This window comes from Furipterus horrens, unplaced genomic scaffold (assembly GCF_987537825.1).
Source record: "Furipterus horrens unplaced genomic scaffold, mFurHor1.1.pri manual_scaffold_12, whole genome shotgun sequence".
NCBI classification, from domain to species: domain Eukaryota; kingdom Metazoa; phylum Chordata; class Mammalia; order Chiroptera; family Furipteridae; genus Furipterus; species Furipterus horrens.
Genome location: NW_028327182.1, coordinates 5,981,078 through 5,999,141, shown reverse-complemented (window position 1 = coordinate 5,999,141; position 18,064 = coordinate 5,981,078).

The window sequence follows — 18,064 nt, the reverse complement described above, 5'->3', positions numbered from 1 at the left end:
TGTTATAAGTCAGTATCTAAACTAGACAAGACTGAAACGTCCACCCCTTCATAACAGCAAAGAACCAAACTAAAACTGCCTGAGGGTCGAGTCCGGCGGAGAGCAAGGATGCCCTAACTAAATGGCAAACAGTAAGTGGTAAAACGAAACCAAGCAGACAAAAACCCAGGGCAGGAAGAAACTTTCGGAGGTGATGGACAAGTTGGTGGCATTGATTGCAACAATGGCTTCCCAGGTGTACACTCACCTCCGAAGACAACAAGTTGTATGCGTTAAGTATGTGCAGCTCTTTGTATGTTGATCATACATCCATAAAGCACCTTTCCTATCTTGTTTGGGTGGGACCACAGGAACTCTCCCCGTGGAATACAAAAATGTCATCTCTTCTGGGCCTTGGGGTCTCGGGATGGAGCTGCTTAGTTTGTAATATTCCTTTCTCTGCAACATAAGCTGTATATCTTGGGTGGGCAAGGCTAGCTCGTGGGTATATTTCATCAACAGTCAGATCTGAGAGGCCACAGATGACTTCTGCCGACTAGGGCGGGGCCTGGCGTGCAGGGGGGCTGCAGGGTGGGTGAGCAGTTTTCTCCCTGCAGCCTTGCTTGGTGGTCCCCCTGCAGGAGATGACCGCAGGGGCCATTTCTTTGCAACAAGAGCAAATTAGTAACAAAGGCTTGTATTCAGAATGTGAGAGCTGAAAGGGAACTCAAAGTTCACCTCAGCCAACCCCTCATCCTGCCTGAAAAGAGCACCACCCTGGGCGGTGTGGCCCAGTGGGTTGGGTATCGTTCTGCCGAGCTAAATGTCGCTGGTTTGATTGCTGGTCAGGACACATGCCTGGGTTGCGAGTATGAGAGGCCATGGATGGATGTTCCCCACATCAGTGTTTCTCTCCCTCTCTTTCCCTCCCCCTCTCTAAAAAAAAATAAATTCAATCTTTTTTTAAAAAGAAAGTAAAGAGCATCAAGATCCAACAGGACTCTTGGGTCCGGCTCCCAAGCTCGTTCCTGGCAGATCCAGGTGTGGCAACCCGGTATCTCGAAGTCAGAAAAGCCCCCGTTCAAAGCCTGGCTGTGTCTCTCCCCAGTTCTGTTCCGCTGGCTCGTAAGGGGCCCCATCTCCCCTGAGCCTCGGGTCCTGGTCTGCAAAACGGGAACGATCCCCTCCTGCGCATCGCCAGTGCGTGTACTTTGTCCCGTGCCTTCCACGCGGGGAAGGCATTTTCACTCTTTCCTTGCCCTTAGCGCGGGTTGCACCGAAGCCCCACGAAGCCCGTGGTGTCCTTTTTGCAAACGAGCTCGGGTTGCAGCCTGGTGTTGCGTAACCTGCTGGGCGAGGACAGGGGTCCCCGGAGAGGAGAGCGGCGGCCGGGAGGCCAGACAGGCCGGCGCGCGGCGGGCGTCCTGCCCAGCAGGGGGCAGCAGAGGACGGGCTCCCGCGCGCCATGCGGTTCCCCTGCCGGAGAGGCTGGGGCCGCGCTTTGCGGGGTGCACTTTTCGGGGGAAGCATTCTTTCCTGTCTCATCTCAGTGTGTAAATAAATAGTGTTTTGGCAACTGGTTGTACCCAGGTCCCCCCCACCCCCCTTATTAGGTTCAGTTTGGTTGGACGGGGTAATCGTTACATTTATAAAGCACCTACGGCCCCTGCACCAGGCACCGCACCAGGCTCCTAATACGCAGTATCCCGGTCAGCCCCCATGTAGAGGTCATGGCTGTGCTCACAGGCGCTTAGTAACGCGTGAGAAGCAAAGGCTCTTTCTCAGCCAAGCGCGGGCCTGGGAGGAAGTCCCCCTGCCCACGTCTATTTATTAAATGCATAATCTCAAGGTAGGCTCTTTTATAAATGCAGGGGATCCGGAAGCAAACCAGAATAGGGCACATCTTTTTGACTTTTGATTTTGAGAATGGTAGTTTCTTTTTCGGCTCTGAGCGACTGGTTTGGGAAGAGGCAGGGTTTGTTTGGATCTGGGATCCCAGGCCCCCACCCAGCGCTGCCGGAGGGGAAGCTGCAGCTCCTCCAGCTCCCCAGGTGGATTCTGCGCACTTTCGAGTGTGAGCAGCAAAGCCCTGGAGGGCAGCCAGGGGCCGCCTTCAAATATGTGGAGGGCCAGCCGTTTCAGAGAGCGCGTATTTGTTTTGCTCTGCTCTGAAAGGCAGGTTTAGGTGTAATGATTGTAAGGCACGGGAGAAGCCAGGTTCCAAATCCGCAAAGGGCCGGGGAATTGGAGTGGGACCTTATCCCGAACATTATGAGCCCCCTCCTCGTCACCGGGTAAGTGGGAGCTGAAGGAGCTTAGCAAAACTACTTCTCCGCGATTCTCATGACCTATAAAATGGGGTGTTGCTATTGGAACCACTAAGACTGTTTTGTTTTGAATTCAATGAGACAGTTAAAAATGATTTGTGGACAAGAGTGGGGGTGATTGCAGGGGGTGAGTATAGATGAGAACTCAACGGTAATGAAAAACATACAATAAAAGTTCTTTTAAAAAAGAAAATGATTTGTACATTTGAAACCATCATACAAATGCCAGTCAGAACTATGGCCAGGGCTGGTCTGAGACGGGAGGAGCTGCCCTCTTCGTGGATAGAGGGTCAGTGTGAAGGGAGGTGGGACGTGTGTCTGAGGCGCTTAAGAAATTCATTATGGTTGGAGCATGTGGTATAAGCGGGGACAGGGGTGATGAAAGGCTGGCTGGGGGAGCCAGTGGTAAACTGAGGACTAGAACCCAAAGTTTACTTATTTCGTGTTTATTGTGTAGGAGTAAGACTAGCCCCGCTGCCCACCCCGTGCCCGCAATTCCCCGCCCTTCAAACTCTTGGCTCTTTAGCACAACGCCAGGAGGCATTTGGTCGGTCAGGAGCCTCACCAACAACCTAGACCCCTGGGGGTAACTATGGGGACAGGGGAAAGCAGTCTGTTGACGGTTTCTCGCTGCGTCCGCATCCAGGCAAGTAGGAGCAAGTGCAAACACTGTGGGGAAGAGCGAGCAGGACACTCGGTGGTGACCGCTGGAACCCAGAGCTGCACGTGTCTTGTCAGCGCTGAGTTATTAGGCAGGAAGGAAACGTGGCCTCCGCGGGGAGGCGAGCTGGCCGTGGGCGTGTGAGGCCCTGGGCCCTGTGGGTCTTCCCCCTGCAGGTAGCAGGGGACTCAAGAGTGACAGGAGCCAGCGCGGGCTGCGCAGGGTGCCTGGCGCACAGGTGGCGCTCCGGAACTGCAGGTGGAATGCCCAGAACAAAGCCGAAGCTTCTGCTATCTTGGGTTAGGTTGGTGCTGAGTTTGGCCTCTGATATGATTTGAATGACATCTCTCAAAACACTGCGGTAGTTAAGGCAAGGGCGTAACACACGGAAACCCGTTCTCGCAGGTTCTGCCTCAGAGAACGCTGGGCAGCCTGACACACGGCGTTTGCCCATTGTGGTCGTCGCCCGCTGTCGGACACTGGGTCAAGCTGAGCGCCGCCATCGCTCCATGTCTGCGCTCTGGTTGTTAGGCCATCTAGCATTTTGTTTCCAAACGTGGACGGCTGGGGCAGCAGGGAGCTGGGAAGTGCGCTCTTTGCTAACGAGGACGGGGCCATGGGCTTGAACTCTCTTTGGTTACTTGTTCTGGTCAAAACAACATGGTCGTCTATTTTGAGGCCCACTTTTCCCACGCAGACAGTTTCTTCCTGTGTCAGAACAAGCCGTCCCTCCTCCCCGCCCCCTCTGCTCTTCCTTTCCCCCCTCTCCGCCCTCCCCAGCCCCTCCAACCAACCCGCGGCTTTCTGACTACTTTGTTTTTAAGTATGGTGCCATAAAAGAATGTGGGATTTGCGATCAGGTCAAGCCTTGCCCCTGAGGATGACCTGGTGCCCTGTGAGCCTCAGTCTCCCCATCTGTGAACAGAGACCCTGCCAACAACCTCCCACGAGTTCTGTGAGGATATGTGTGAAGGAGCTTCAAAAAGGTGTCACACAGATGGACCTCTCTCTCTCTCTCATTCTTCTACAGCGGCATTTCATTTGCTTCCTCTCACGTTCTTCTCTTTTCTCTCCTGAAAACTGACATTTTTTAAACTGTTGCTGTTAAAATGAGTACTTGCCTTTTAAACATCTTCAAGTTGCTAAGCAGCATCTACCCCCCCCCCTTTCCTTTTATGCAGCCTGGTTGCCATAGCACCATCTGAGCATGGTAACAAGAAGCAAAGAGCAATCATTTGTCACTAAATGGGGTTGGGCAGCCAGATAAATACCCAGAAATGTTTCCTTACACACCGTCACGAAGCAGGGGAACACGCTCGAGGGCACCCAACTTTATTCCTTTCATCAGCTCCTGTCTGGATGTCCTGCTCGCTGAGAGCAGGCCTGCCCCCTTAGAGGTCCCTGAATTCTTAGCACCCCCGGCTCCATGCTTCCACAAAGGCTTCTGAAGGGCTGCTGCTGCTGTTCCCTTTTTGGTAGTTATTTAGGGCTAAATGCAGACTCAGATCCTTCTCAGATAGTTGCTAAGTATAGAACATTGAGCGCGAACCCATATTATGACTAAAGGTACCCCCGTCGTAGCAGGTTTGGAAAACATAATAAATAAACGTCATCACAGTGACATCAAGGGTGTTCTTAAAAATGGAAACAATTAAGACAGATATAAAAATAAAGAACCTTCTTGAAATCTAACATGTGTTTAAGAAATATAAATCCTAGACTCCTGTTCTACAGCTCAAAGCTCACAAGGCCAGGCACTTGCTTACTAATGACAGAAACGGAAAGCCAGACAGAAGTGACTGTTCCCCCCTGGCCCAGGTATCCCTGGGTGGTCAGCTCTCCCCAGCCAGGGTGAGCAGGTGCAACTTGACTGGTGTTAAGAAACTGTGATATTTCTATGGTGGCTGGCAATTCCCTTAGCTCCCAGAGTGCCTTCTTGCTGCTAGGCATCCACACTTCAGTTCCAGGGCCCTCTAGTCCTGCCCAGAGTCCAGCAGCGAAGTGGTTAAGGCTGGTACAGAAGGAGTCACGGGGAGCCCAGCAGGGAAGCCAGGATCTGCGCTGCTTGGTCAGGGTCCATATCATCCTCGTTAAATATTTGGAGTATCAGCTCCTAAAGCTGCCTTTATGTACGCCAAACATTTTTCCAAATAATTAAGTCAGTGTTTTCTTGAGGAAGCAAATCTTACTCTTTCCGATTAAGCCATCAGGGAACTGTGCTGCCTTCTAGGAAAAAATGTGCCTGCGCTCAGTCTTTTGGGGAAAGACAATGCCTATGAACTTGGGGCGCAGCCTGGAGATGAACAAACACTGCTGCCTGCACTCTCATGCTTGGCTGCCCAATGACAATGACGCACAATTGCTGGGCAACTGGTTCACATAGGAGACACATTCCAGGGCCCCACAGTGCCATGGACGTTGATCCCCTGAGCCAATCCCTGTGTCTTTTTAGACCAAGACAGCTTTGTCCCAGCTCAATCAAACAAATCAACTTCTTCCTCAACGTGGAATGAAACTTCCTTCTGCTAGTTTCCCAGGGCCTCCTCTGTGTTCAACAGCTTTTACTCTCCCTCCACCTACCAGAAGCCACTTCAGAGTTAATCACATGCCTTTCCAGAGAAGCCTGAGGACCCAGGAAGGGAGCAGAAGAGATTTCCCAGACTTTGCATTAGCCAGGCAAAAGCTGAAGACATCTCAGACAGATGGTATCCATCCAGCGCCTCTCAGAAAGCTTCTGCCACGTCACCCACCCACTCAGCCCAGGGCTTCCTGATCTTTGCTCTAGGAAAGTTCTCTGTGATGCTTAAGGAATGTGTAGTCGAAGCTTATTTTCCTTTGTTTGGATTCCAGCAGAAGCAGAGGTTTGTTGTTAGAATGCCCTATAAAATAGTCCTTTGGAGTCCCAGATTTCTGGATCTTTCCACTTTTTTCTTTATCTGGAGTCCTTGGTGAAATGAGAAAGGTTCTCCATGTCTGAGCAGTACCTACTACATGACCCTTCCCGTAGCGACTCTGAGATCCATGGTCATGGCCATGTCTATGACTACATAACAAAGGTATGTCTTCTGGAAAGAATACTCTTCCCAGATTCCACAAACTTCTACATCGTCCCTAACTTGACCATGCCCAGAAGGCCGGTAATCAGAGCTTCATGGGGCTTCGGGTGTTTTGCCGGCCAAGTTGCCTTTGGAATAAGTCCCAGTAGTGTGCTGATAAATGTTTTATAACTGGCTCTCGGGGGGTGGGGGGAGACCCTGATTTGTGGCATTTGCTCGTTTCTGTGGTGCACATACCCTTACCATGGCCCATGTCAAGCCACTAAGACAAAGTCACTAAATACAGACTTAGGAAGAGATGTGCACAGTTGCTTCTTGTGAGCTGGTCTATATGTGCTTACTGTAGCACATTCCTGATCACTTCTTCTTCAGGGGAACAAACAGGGCCATTGATCTTTCTTCGGGTCCCTTTTGGTATATCGTTTCTATTCAACATCTAATCCTTCAGACATACCAGTCCTTTAAACCAGTGATTTCCAAACTCTTCCTTCGCCATTGGTTATGTTCATGTAAATAAATGAACTACATACAAGCCAACCTGGTTGGCAGATTGGGGAAGGTTTTAGGAACCATGCAACCCTATAACTGTGGAGAATACTAAGAATCACTACTTTCAGTTTTCCCCACTTTCTGATGATTTTAAACAGACAGAATTATACGGAAAATATGACATCGATCTTGATATATGATTGTTTTTCTTGAACTCTTTGGGATGGATTGAAATGAGCAATAGTTTGGTTAACTGGGAACCATCTGTCAAACCCATTGCCTTCGGCTAGGAAGGGCTCTCAGAAGCTCTATTAATCAGCACCCCAACAATGACTTCATGTGAGCTATAGGACAGGCCAGTGCAGTGGGAGCCCTTGCCGCACCAGGATGCCTAAATTAAGTGTTTGTCCGCAGCTCCGAATGTTCTCTGGCTTCGGCTGTCTACCAAAACCTGAGAGCTATGAATCACACCACTTAGCTGGCTTGCAGGTACGCAGTCCTGCTTTTTTCTCAGTCAATACCTTCCTTACTTGTTTTTTCCCTCTCTGGGTTTTCTCACAATATTATTGTATGTAATTCAGAGAGCCCTAAAAGGCTCTTTTCTATATTTCCCTTTCAGCAGAGTGCTTCCATTTTTATTCATCTGTTTTAGGATGTAAATCATAGTTTAATGAAGATGCACCATTCAACCTTAATGGACTCAGGATTCCATCTAATGAGTTCCTTTCAGTTTGATCAGACAAATAAGGTTAGAATTTCCTGAGACTTCAACAATCAAGTTATTCATAAAGAAATAGAAATTCTAATGCAGGAAAGGGGCCTATAAAGACAGAAGAGAAATTGTAGGAATGTTCTGTCTCCAAGCTCTACAGGTCTGTCTGACTCTCACTGCACTGTATAAGATGAAACGGTTATTCTATTTCCAACTCTTCTTGGCCATACTCTCAGATCCGAGGGCGGCAGGAATGGGGGCATAAAAATGCTCAGGACTGTCTCAGGCTAATGGTGATGGAACTGGCAATCCCTGTTCCCACGCTGCAGGAGACACACAGGTGCAGCAGCTCAGAGGGCATTAATTTTAAGCCAAAGGTATGAAGTGCTAAGATTTGCATTTCAGACATCTAAGTGGATTAGGGAATAGGACCAGGAACATCCCAAATCATATATGTAGGTTATTGTTACTTCCACCTGCATGTAAGTCCTACATTCTTGGTCCACCAAGAATGGGGGAGACCAACCTGACCTCTATGCCCATCCTCAGTGAGTTGCTGTGCCTCTCCACTGAACAGGCCCCCCAAAAGAACTACTCAAATTCAACTTCAGTCTGTGCTCTGTCGCTCAGTAGAACCATTCACAAGGCTGCCCAGACGTGAACCAGGGAGTCCTATTTGGCCTCTTTCCTCTCCCGGCTCTCCACTGATTCCTCAAGTCTCATCAATGTCTTTTTTAAGGTCTCAGATTTCTATCTCTTTCTTTCCAGTTTCAGCACCATTGTCCTAATTCAGGTTATTTCATTTCTTGGCTTTGTCCAGAATAATATTTTATTCATGAAACACTTTCAACAACTATACGTTGAATAACTGGGTTACTATAGAATCTTTCTCCAAACTTGCCCGACCCCAGACAATTGTACTTCCTCTCTTTCATTTGTACTCCATACTCCAGTGAAAGTTCTAATAGATCACGTGGATCGTGTCTCTCCTGGACGTCATAACATTGCACCAGCCGTGTTTGCCCTCCTTGGCTTGTCTCTCCCCATGTGGTCCCATGCATTCTTCAAGCCATCTTTTTCACAGCATTTGACTGCTTCTGCAGAGCATCCTGGATTTTGCTTCCCCAGCACGAATCCCACCCAGACGCAGCTGTCCCGAGAGCCTGGGTCAGTCTGACCCATTGCAGGGCATCATTTTAGGACCACATCTCTATAAGCAAGCAGGATATTGCTGGTGTTTCTCACGTAGGCCTTGTGCCCCTATCCCCTCTTTCTCCCTTGTATGTTCTTCCTGAATCACATGGGTTGCAAAATCTGGAAACTACGTTTCCCAAAATCGTGGCCAAAACTTTCCCACTTCCATTGCGCCTCAGAGAAAATCTCAAGTGATACTGAAAGGTAGAAGTTGGCCTCAACACTGTTTCCATAGCAACAACAGGCAGGTTTAAGGCTTTCACACCGAGGACCTAAGTGAGGCTTTGACCGTGGCTCCCAGGAGTGCTTCGGCAGAACACCTCTAGTGCTGTTGCAGGCACCTGAGGCCATTGGTTAAAGTTTCTCGCAATTCCTGCACTTCCTGATTTCCTAAATTCTAAGAGTTCTTTTCATTGTCTTTTGTTCCCGAGCTTCCCAAAGGTTCCGTTAAGCCTTTGACTCCCTGTGTTAAATCTTTTCTTCTGGAACTCTCTGGAGGAGGTTCTATTTTCCTGATCAAAGCTTGGCTAACACAGATCAGGTAACCAACGGTTTGCGAATGAGTTTGAGCCACGCCTCAACTCTGAGGGCACCAAAATACCATCTTCCTGTCCTCCCTGTGCTGCGTGAACCTACAGGATTCCGCCGCTGCTCCAGCTCCTGGGGCTGTTTTCTGAATTGTCTGCAAGAATTAAACCTTCGCGGTGGATCCCATCCCACTTGGCTGAGACCCTGGTGCTTCCCTAAATTTTGCTGGCTGAGCATGTAAGAGCACTGAACTCTGTGCCCTTATCTGCTCTACCTCTTGAACTTGAACTTGTGCTCCATGTTAGACATTCTACCTGGGATTAAAGAGCTGCCATCACACCGCTTTAATATGCATTATGGCCTGCACACTTCTGCTCTCATTCTTATTCACTTTGGGGCTCCAGTCTGCATTTAGGCGCCAGGCAGTGGTGGTTAATCATTAAATTCTTGCCCCATTTCTCCAGGTGACAGATCCTATTTGCTTCCATGGCCTGGGTCCTACCTCGTCCCAGTTCTGTCCTGGATTTTTTCCTTCTGCTGCTAGCCTCCTCTTGAAGTCCCAGAACATCCCTTAGTTGAGCTTGTTGTCATGATTATAGTATTAAGCTAATAACATACCAATTGCCTAAAAGTATAGCATGTTCCTCTCCCTATCATTTTCCTTCAAGTCCTTGTTGGACCCAAATTTAAGTTAGGGTATAACTCACAAAGACAAAGGAAGTCACCAGGGTCAAAATGAATAGATGCTGTATTATTTGACAGAGAAGTATAGACCAATTAGTCTGGTCAGAAGTCCTCATAACAGATCTTCAATGCTCTGAAGTCTGTTTTATTGCCCTACATATTGCATGGTGGCGATTTGTTTTCCTTTCTCCTCATATATACTGTTTGCTTTCCTGAAGAATCTCGTATTCCAGATTCAGGTATCTTCTAAGACACATACACTCTGCTTTTGAATCAGCCTTCTGTAGTTTCTACGTTTTGCTGAAAGAGTTCTTTCTTTTCTCTGGCATGCTCTCTGCTTTTCCTCTCTGGAAAATTTTCGTAACCACATGTGTACATTTAGTACTACAGACTCTTCTTTAAGAGGTAATTTATGGAAAACCAACCCATGTGCCTTACATATGCCAATGTAACGAGTCCATGTAATCATATAATTTCAGAATTTGTTTCAGCTAGAAAACAGAAATCTATCCTTGGTATGCCCACAAACCTCTCATGTCCTTATTCAAAAGAGAACACTTGCTGCAAATTATCAGGGAAGCAATTGTTTTAGCTGCTTTGACTCTTACTGTTTCAGTAGAGAATTAATTTCTGCTTAATATTAGATAAGGACACACTACATATTCTTCCTGGAAATCTTTTAAGAGTGATTCCACCCACCTATCATGTTGTTCTACAGATTGAGTCATGAGCACAAAAGGGAGATTCTAACACATCAGCTCATAGACCTCCTGGCTGGACAGACCAGCCTTTCAGATTGTCATGCTCCAGTCATGTAACAATGATGTGTACTTTCATAGGCACAATGGTGGAAAGATGTCTCCATTCTTCTTCAGTGACTGATTTCCTTCTGGGGCTCCAGCATTTCCCTTCTTTCTTGCCATCAAGTCTTTCTTCATCCAGTTTCTAAAATCCAGCTGCCTGCTTTCTAGTGGGGGTTTCCATGGCAACTTCTGTTGGTGGTGGCGTTGACTCCAGCACTGCATTCCTTCCCTCCTTTGTGGCACTGAGCTCTCCTTTCCTAAACCAGCCTGGTTCCTCTCTGTGCTTACATTGTGCTTGACTTTGACCCTCGTCCCTCTGAGCTCAATGTACATATTGATAAGTTTTGTTCTCAGATAGACCAGAGAGGACTAGAATGAAAGTCATAGTTTTAAATCTACCCTGTTGCAGAGAACTAGGTCAAATCAAGTGTCTCCTGCCTTGTAGAAGTGGACGCCATTAATTTTCTGCCCTGTCTTAGATACGAAGGAATCTAGGGAACTCAATTCTCCCCCCTTTGCCCCCCATAAAAAAGAGCATATATATTTACAAGGTCATCTTTCAAAATAACTCTACATGTTTAACTACTTCAAAACTCATTTAAGATCATGTCTTTTTTTTTTTTTTTTTAGATGCCTTTCCCTAATAGGGACTAATCTATTTGTCATTTACTCCTTAGTATAAAATGACTTCATGATTCAATGACAAACTGGCAGTCCTGTACAGAGGTGAGAGATGGAGGAGAAGGGGGTTCCTTTCTAAATGTAGACTACCGAGAGACAAGAAAGGACATAACTCTGTAGGGAGAGGGGCCGAAACTAAGACTCTTGAGCCTGAGGAAATGGGACCGCATTTTGTATGACCTGGGGTTCATGTTGATGATGGGAGGTAAGAGGGCAAAACCCCATATTTTGCAGATTTCTTTAGCATATCAATGGCAGTACCTGCGCCTGACCACTGTGAAGCTTTCCACCCCTTTGGCCTTGGCAGGCGGTGGTCGGTTGCTGATACCTATGTGGGTGTGAGATATTTCACCAGATGCTATTTAAATCTTTGTTCTGTATTCTTGGAGGACTAGCAGACTCTGCTCCTTCCTCATCCTCAGCCTCCTTATTCTGCTCCACTTTAATCTCTTCCTATGAAGGGCTCATTAGGTTCAAGCCCTTGAAATTCTGTTGGTCACCTTACCATGCAGATGTTTACGGTTAATGACAAAGATAAAAGGAGAAGTAGGCACACAGGCTGTGAAGCCACATCTTGCATCTATGAATGCATCTTTTGAAATCTTTCAAATGTCAAGCATCTTTATATACTGGAAAGAATAACAGTTGTGGACTTACTGAGGTCTGAGTGTGGTCCTTATCCTGCCTCTTAGCTAGCCAGATGGCCTTGAGTACATTATCTAACCTTGTAGAGCCTGAGTTTACCCAGAGAAGGGGAACTAAAAATACCTCCCTCTTAATGTTGTGAAGATTATGAGATAAAGTTTGTACTGTGTCTGGCAGATGGTTAAACCAAATTAAATTTTAATAAAGAGTGTCTTTAATATATACAGGGAGGGGGGTGGAAATGAACACATTTTTAGTTTTCTAGAGCTTTTGTTTAGAAAGTTCTTTTTATCAACATTCATCCAAAAATTCATCCAATAAAATAATTACTGAGTGATATGTGCCAAGTAGTGTAAAAGTTGATATAATTTCTTTTTATGGACTTTATTGAGGATGTACGTTAGACTTACTTTGAAACTAAATCTTTGGAACAGACTCAGTGTTATTGGACTCATGGTATCTGTCCTCTTGTTGGCTGCTTTGGACTTCCACACTTGCCTACTGTAGTTGAGAAGCCAGTCATGATTCATCCTATAGTTCAAATTCTTCTGAGAGCCTTCAATCCATTTGTTTCAATGCAACCAGTGTTATGTGCTACTTTGCATGTGCAGAGGGCAATGCTAGAAGCTGGGAGTAGTTAAGGAAGAATAAAACACTGTTCAGTTTCAAGGAATGGTAAATATGGCCGAGAGCCAAGGCATCAGGCAAATGACTAATAGAAAGCAATGAAGTACATGCAATGAGCGAGTAATACGAGAAATGTGGAGAGAGAGGTCCACTCTGGCAGGGGGAACCAATTAGGGGGTGAGGTAGCATGTGTACATGACCTTAAAGAATGTGCAGGATCTGACCTTGTAAGACAGGAGGAGATGCTGGTGTAGATAAAGAAGGTTGAGCCTCTAAGTTGCCATCTTTAAGGAGATAGTGAACTTGTCTAAAGTTATAGCTTTGAAAGCATAGAATTACTGAATTTTATAGCCAGAAAGGACCCTAGAATCCAATTCACTTATTTTAGCAGCATGTGTTAAGAGGATTTACAGAAGGTATGTTTAGAAAGGCATGGAGAACCTGTCATTTAAAAAGTCTGGACTTCCTACCACAGGGAGCAGAAGTTTGTGGAGGTTTTGAGTAGTAGAATTGAGTATATTTTCAGCTCTTATTCCGGTTTTGGATCCTTCTATAGCAGTGCTTCTGGATAACCACTTGGAGAGCTTATTAAACCACTGATTGCGGGCCCCCGTACCCCATGTTTTTGATTCAGTACGTCTGGGTGGGACCGCAGAGCCTGCATGTCTAACAGGTTCTCAGGTGATGTTGGAGACCACACTGGGAAACCGCAGCGGGAGAACCATTGCTCTGTTGTAGTGCCCTATTGGTTCTCAGCTCTGGATACCCAATTAAACCATCGGAGGGTTAAAAAAACAAACAAACAGAAAAAAAAAACAACCAACCAACCAACCAGAACACCGAGGCTTGTCTTAGTGCAGACCAGCTGAACCAGGAGCACTGCCGGTGGCAATTGCTGGTGGTAATTTTTAAAAGCTCCCCGGTCCTATGGTCCTATCCAGCAGCTCTCAATTTTTGAGTGTGTGCATATGAACCGCTAGGAGTCTCATTAATATGCAGATCCCTTTGCAGGGGCCGGGGTGGAGGCTGGACATAATGCATTTCTAATGAGCTCCCAGCAGATGGAAGTGCTGCCGGTCAACGGACCACACTTTGAGAAGCAAGTTTCTAAAAAGTTCAATATTTCGTTTTCTTCTCACTTGTCTCTCCAAGCCTCTCTTCAGCAGTTGATTTAATCTCTCTTACTCTGCCCCAAGGCAATATAATAACATTCCATTCCCACCCCCACCCCCTTGGGATTGGGCCCAAGAAAAACACGTGGAGGGTCTGGGTGAAGAACTTTGGGTGCGGGTTTGGTCAGCAGGTGGGTTACCCTGGAGACGGGACTCAGGGCAAACTCCTGCTTGGCAGCCCGTCGCCTGACGTGGTGCAGGCCTGGGTGTGTCCATCTGAAGCCTTCTGTCCCTCCCAACTGCCGTACTGGGCAGGCCATCCACATGCCTCGGCTCGCCGCCCTTCCGTGCTCCGGAGCTTGCCCACCCTCACTCAGCAACTTGCTTTTTTTTGCACAAATTATTCTTTGGTATAAGCATAATGCCCAAAGGGAGAATAAGAAGCTTTTGGGCGTGTCTGTTCATCCCTAAGGAGGTTGAGAGCTGGGAATAAGGAAAGGGAGAGAGACTAGAAACTAAAAGGAAAATGCTCATTTGAAGTGAAGACCCTCTTCCTGCCCCCTGGGTAGGACCTGCATTCCTGGCCATTACCTTAAATGCCTCCTGCCTATTCTGTGTGTGTGTGTGTGTGTGTGTGTGTGTGTGTGTGTGTTGGGGGGATGGAGACACACAGGTGGGAGGACTTTGTCCCCTTTTATTCTCTTCAGTAAATTCTGACGACAATTTGAAGTGCTCTTGCCTAGAAAACTGTACTCGAAGGAATAAAAATGAAAACTTTTCAAGGTTACACGGCACATCGCCTGTCCTTACATCCTTGGGCAGATCAATGCTAGGACACCTAAATTACTTCAGTGAAAGGAAGCTATCTGAGCATAGGCGGGTGCCGTTGGTGGACAAAGAGAGAAAACAATAATTGTCTTTGCTAAGCTGTGTTTGTAGTAACAAAAGCCTCTGAAAGAGTTTAGCCCTTGAAAGTCTTCTTCCTGGGACCTTGGGAGATTGCCACTTAAGAGCGGGAGCGGGAACTGATAATTTATTTACTGATTACATGTGGGCAAGGAAATGTTTGCAAGCTTCCAAGAGCAACTTCCAAACAGACAGGCATACAGACACATGCAGAGGGTGTAAGAATTCAGGCCACTTGTGATGCTCACAAATTTGGGTCACTCTCTCAATTAGCTTAGCTCCTCATCTGTGTGAGTACGGAAACAAAAGCTACTTGGAGCCCTTCTGGGTTTGGCAGAGCATCTTAAAATACCATCCTAAAGAGGCAGTGCTGTAAATTCAAAACAGATTTCCAAAATAAACTCAGCAGGGCGGCCCGCGTGGACTTACCCTGCGAGGCCCCCGCTCCCAGCGCTAGGTGTGTGAAAGTTCTGTACAGTTGCCTGTTACAATCCTCCTCTGTGAGCCTGCTTCTCCTGGGAGGAATCAATCATCCTGTAATACAGTCAAGACTTCTGCCACTCCAGATGCAAGCTTTCTTTCACGAGCCCGGCACACGCCCCCTACCGTGTTAGTCATGATCAGTCCTCGCCTTGTGGTGGAGGGGGATTAGCTGTACTTGCGGGCCTGAGCCTGCGAGCCCACGGGAGGGCCACGCATTGGGCACAGGAAGCTGGATCAGGACTTGAATCTTGGAAGCTGCCCAGGACATGGGGTGACGTACAGTAACAAGTACAAATCTATGAGAACCAAATCCTGTGCTGTTGGTCTCGGCCGTTTCTGCCACCAGAGCAAACTTTTATGTTTGGGAGTAGAAGTACAGATCATCTGCTGTGCTTCAAAGTGGGTGTTTTTCTTTTTTTTTAAGGAGCTAATTTGGTGGTGCCATACCGTCAAGAGGAGCCACTTGTAAATTGTATTTAGGCATGCGTGTGTTCTTTCACTTGTGGCGATGCTGAATCATTCTCTGTATTATGTAACTCCACACTCACACGAGCCCCAAGGCTCTGCCCCGAGAAGGGGCCCCTAACCAGCGGAAGGGTCTCTGCTCTTCTCTCCCCCTGACCTGGCTTTTTAGTGGGAAAGAGGAGAGTAAACTATTCGTCTGCATTTGCTTGGAGTTTTTTGGTTGTACCTGAAAGTCCTGTGTTCCCAGGACTCTCCCCTACCTCATCCCCACTTAGTCCCAGGCAGACTTGGGACAGCTGGTCACCCTAACAGGTCTGGCTGTTGGCCCATTTCTGGCCTCAGGTGATGAGCGTGTGGACATCAGCACTGGGTCCGGATGGCTCCGGGTTCAATGGAGAGGGCTGCTGTGATCATGGAGAGGGGACAGTCCCCCCTCCATGTGGAGCCATGGACAGGTGTTACGAGTTCCCTGGTGCCAGGGGAGGAGATGGCCCCAGAGGCAAAAGGCTTCTAATTCCATTACATTGCAGGAAGATTGGAACCAGGCATCACTGTGTATATGGAAGGGGGGAGGGGGAGTGAGGGGAGGAGTGAGGGGGGAGGGGGAACAACACAGCCTTTGGAGACCAACTGGGTTCACCTATTTATTCTGTTTCTGGAGCACGTTAACGAGGCTCTGTCAGCCTCAGTCTCTTTGACACACATGATTCTTAACTTTCCAACTTCTGGACACCATGTTCCTTATGAAAAGGTAATCAAGTCCCAATCTACTTCTCCCAGACTTCAGAAGGAGGCAGTCACCTCGTCTTTTGGACTAGGTTGTTGTTATTTCTAAAAGGGCGTTACACACATTTAGGGGCCATAAAATTCATGTACTGTAATTAGGATGTATAGGAATGTAAACTTATTTTTCTTTAACTGAACTAATTTGCTCAGGAGCCTCCATTTTCCCTGATGGAGGAGAAGATCTTGCCTCTTGAGAACTGTTCAGCGTAAGACTAGATTTTTCCAGGTGAAGCTCTTTGTTTAAATTTACTGTATTGAAGACCACATTCTAGTCCTCTTTGAGTTTCCTTCTCCTCTAGGAAATCAGGGGCCTCTCGAAGGGATGTCCCATCAGAGCCCTCCATTCTAGCTCATTCTGGAGTGGCCCATACAGCTGGGGCTTTGTGTGAAGGTGGCCGCACCTGTTGGGGTGGCCAGTCCCTGGTGCCTGGCACTTGTGCTTGCTGCTGATGTCATAGATCTGCTGCCACACCGGTCACGGGGTCCACATATTCCTTATTAGCCAGACCACAGACCTCTGTGGTCCAATGACCCTCTCGTGATCTTGGCTGTCTTTCCTTACACCTAATGGAGAAGCATCAATAAGCATATCTCGGGCCCTCTTCACCTAAACATGCAGGCCACCATATTGGCTCAGGGCATAATGCAAGGTGTTCCCAGTCTTCTAGGCTTCCGCTCCGAAGGTGGGCATAAGGCCTGAGGGTTATGGATTTCCTCTCAGCCCATTGGGTGGTTCTAGCCTCTCACCTGCCTCTCTCCCCAAAACAGTTTTGTCTGTGGCATTGGGCTGGATCAAAGCTACTCAGGGACATCGACCCAACTCTAATGCTCTTCTATGCAACACTTCTCTTGGTTCAAACCCCAGCCATTTCTGTGCAGAGAAAACTGCTTATGTGATGCTTGTATAATATCCTGGGTACTTCACTGCTCTAGACTTATGGCAAAAATTCTATGATCTGAGTCATACAAGCTTGACCTTTCAATCCTCCAAACAAAAATCTTTTCAAAGCAAAATCAGCTTTCTTTTTGTTTCCCTTTCCCTTTCCCTCCCATCCTCCTTCCCTCCCTTTCTCCCTTCCTCCCTCTCTCCTTGCCTCCCCCGCCCCCTTCACCTACCTCTTGCAAATCGAATGCACTTTGACATCTAAGCAATGATTACTCTTTGTGTATTCATTAAAGTAAGTACGACTGTCATAACAAGTCAACTCCTGAACTTCAGTGGCTTCATGTGACAGAAGTTTGTTTCTCACTTTTGGGACAATTTGATGCCAACTAGGAATGGGCTGCTCTGCCCCATGTGGACATTCGGGAACCCAGGCACTCCGTCCTCTTTAGCACAAAGTTTCTAAGAGAGAGTGTAGAAGATACATCCATTTGTCTTCAGAGGGATACATATCATTCGAGTTCATATTCGGTTGGGAAAAACCAGTCCTATGTCCCCACCTAGATGCAAGGGATGCTGTAAAGTGTAGTCCTTCTTGCCTGTGCAGCCACTTTCCAGCCACAATTCTAACTAGGGGTTGTCCTTCCAGGTGCTGACTTTTACAGACTTCTAGAAGGTATGGCAAATTGTACTGTGCAGTTGGAATAAGATGATTAAGACACGGTCCTTACCCTCCAGGGGCTTACCTTAAATACTGGTAAGCTATTAACCTTTCCATCTGGCTTTTTGCTGGCCTGGAGCAATAAGATTCAGCCTTTTGGTTTGTCTTTATTGATTTAAAGATAATGAATAAAGAGCACAGAGGGAAATCTGAGGGGGGACTTGAAGGTCAGCTGTACAAAAGCTTCTGTCCATGGATAAGAAAACCTGAGACCCAGAGAATTGAAATGATTTGCTCAAATTCCCCCAGCTAATTAGTGCCAGAAGCAAGTTAAAATGCTGTTCTTTTCATCTTGAAGTCCTACACACTTTTCCATCTATTG